This window comes from Portunus trituberculatus, chromosome 2 (genome assembly GCF_017591435.1).
Source record: "Portunus trituberculatus isolate SZX2019 chromosome 2, ASM1759143v1, whole genome shotgun sequence".
Lineage (NCBI taxonomy): Eukaryota > Metazoa > Arthropoda > Malacostraca > Decapoda > Portunidae > Portunus > Portunus trituberculatus.
In genome coordinates, this window is record NC_059256.1 from 5,459,634 (window position 1) to 5,462,133 (window position 2,500).

The following is a 2,500-nucleotide window of genomic DNA, read 5'->3' on the forward strand; positions in this document are numbered from 1 at the left end:
ATTGACAGTTGTGTACCGTACAGACAGCACAGCCTTCACGCACATACAGTGGTGGTGGCGCTGGTGGTGGTGTTTTGGTGTTTACTGCTCAGTCTATCCACACACCCAGATACATTCACGCACACCCATAGATACTCAAAACACACTCAAACACACACAGAATGAAGCTAAACACACACGCACACACATACACACAGCCTTAAATGCTCAAAACACACCCATATAGACCCCAAAACACTCGTGAACACACTCAAACACACACAGAACCAAGCTAAATACACACACACACACACACAATGAAGTGAAGTGTTACCATATTCCCAGGCAGTTTTTAGCAGCACAAGCGGCAAGACAAGAGTGAACCAGCAGTGCAAGGCAAGCCACCATGACCTGCAGCCTTCACCACACCCCTCCTTCACTTACTCAAGGTGTGTTTAAGGCCATTCGCTTATCTTGGGCCTCCATTTACCTACGGGAGTGAAAATACCTCGAACTGTACCCAGATTTGTAAAGGTGATTAGGTAAACAAGCGGTCATAGAGGCAAGTTGTGTATATTCGCCGTTGTTATTTGCGTCCTTCACTCACAGTAAGCCAAACATGTGCCAGAGTGCACCCACCAGTCTACTATTTCATCTCCCATGGTCATTTCTTCCCGACATAGCTTCATTTTGTTGTGGTGAGATTTTAAAGGCAACATATGGACCCGCGCCGCCGCTGTTCCCGCCTCCAGGTCCCCGGATGTTACCTACCCCTCCGGTCCCCCGCCACCCTCCCCCCCTGGCAGCCTGCTCGGTCCAATACTTTTTCTAATATTTCGTGAGGGTAATATTACGCTTCCATGGTGTGTTTTTATGGTTTGTATAAATGTTTCGTTGTGTTTGAAGTGTGTTGCGCGCCTGTGTTGGGTAAATATGTGGCGTTTAGTGGTGTTTTATGGCGTGTGTTAAAGGCTTTTCAACGGTCAAAATTTCCCTCTCGAATTTTGAGGTTTCTTATTTGAAGGTATAAGTGGGCCTTTGTGGTGTCAAAGGATCGGCTGTCCTCTTTTAGGCGTGAAATCAATCTATTGAGTGAAATATGTGGACTTTGAAATGGTGTTTGGTGGTGTTGAAAAAACGTCTTATTTTTCTTTATTTTATTTGGTGACGTTTGTGGTTCTCGGTGTAACTCGCTGTGGAATGCCTTGAAAGATACCTCACACTCCCTCAAATGTGGTAAAACACTCGCCAAGTGAAAATGGCTTGACTTTGCAGGGCGTTTTAGCAGATTTATGAGTTTGAATGTTGTTTTATATTTAGCATACTTAATTTAGACATTTTTTGAAAACTAGTTAAGCTGGAGTTGTTTTGATATTTTTAAACTTAGTTTTACTATTTATCACGTCATAAAATAACAAGCATTCGGCCGTGGCTTCGTTTTTCGAAAAGTCATTTTTAAAATGAAATGATTTACGTAATTTAGCCGAGTGACCCCCGCTCCCGTTCTCTGTGATGACCACAGCCCAGGTGGTGACTCACCATAGCCCCGGGCTGCCGCCTCTTTTCCAAACCCGCAGTTCGTCAATATTTTGCCTAATATCTGGTGATTCCTGCGTGTTTTCGTGTGTTTCTAGGTTCAGGTGTGTAGATAGTAGTAGCAGAAGGAAGTAGAAAGGAGAAATAAAGGAGGATAAGGAGGAAGGAAGGAGAAAGAGAGAAGGAAGAGGAGGAGAAGCCAAGTCACAATACTTAAGTCACCCTCCTTCTCCTCAATATTTTGTCTAATATCTTGTGTTTTGATGTGTTTCTAGGCTCAGACGTCAACACGGAAGCAACAGAAGGAAGAAGAAGGACAAACAAAGGAGGAGGACGAACAAGAAACGAGAAATAGAGGCGGAATAGGAGAAGGAGCCAAGGTGTAATATTTAGGTAAGTGTCCCTTTTAATCCTAACGTTCTTTATAATGCATTGTGTTGGATTTGGGACACATTTGGGGTGTTTTAAGTGTGTTGCAGGGTGTTTGGGGTATTATAACTGTGTTTTGGGTATATATCGTGTGTTTTAAGTGTGTTTTGAGTCTCTTAGGTGTATTTGACGTGCCTTGAGTGTGGTGTGGAGGTGTGTTTGAGTACTGGCATGTTTTGAGCGTGTTTTGGGGGCATTTTGAGGTGTTGCATGGTGTTTTGAGTGTGTTTTGGGGCAGTTTTAAGTGATTTTGGTGTGTATTTAGTGCGTTCTGGGTGTATTTTCCGGCATTTTAAGGTGTTGCATGGTGTTTTGTGTGTTTTAAGGTGTGTGAGTGTGTGTTAGGGGTCTTTTGGGTGTGTGTGAGGGTGATTTGGTGTATATTGGGTGTGTCTAGTAGGTTTTGAGTGTGTTTTTAAGCATTTTAAGGTGTTGCATGGTGTTTGAGTGTGTTTTGGGTGTGTTTTGAGGGTTGTAAGTGGTTTGTGGTGTGTTGGGTGTGTGTAGGAGTGGTGTTGGTGTGTACTGGGTGTTTTTAGTGAGTTTTTGGTGTTTT

The 2,500-nt window shown here is 43.4% G+C and overlaps 1 long non-coding RNA gene across 1 annotated transcript; it reads left to right on the forward strand.

Annotated features, from left to right (window-relative positions):
• The first annotated feature begins 92 nt into the window (after positions 1-92).
• LOC123503530 lies at positions 93-1,832 on the forward strand. The gene is made up of 2 exons (XR_006674511.1): positions 93-428; positions 1,791-1,832. It is a non-coding gene; the product is annotated as an uncharacterized LOC123503530 (long non-coding RNA).
• The last annotated feature ends 668 nt before the right edge of the window (positions 1,833-2,500 follow it).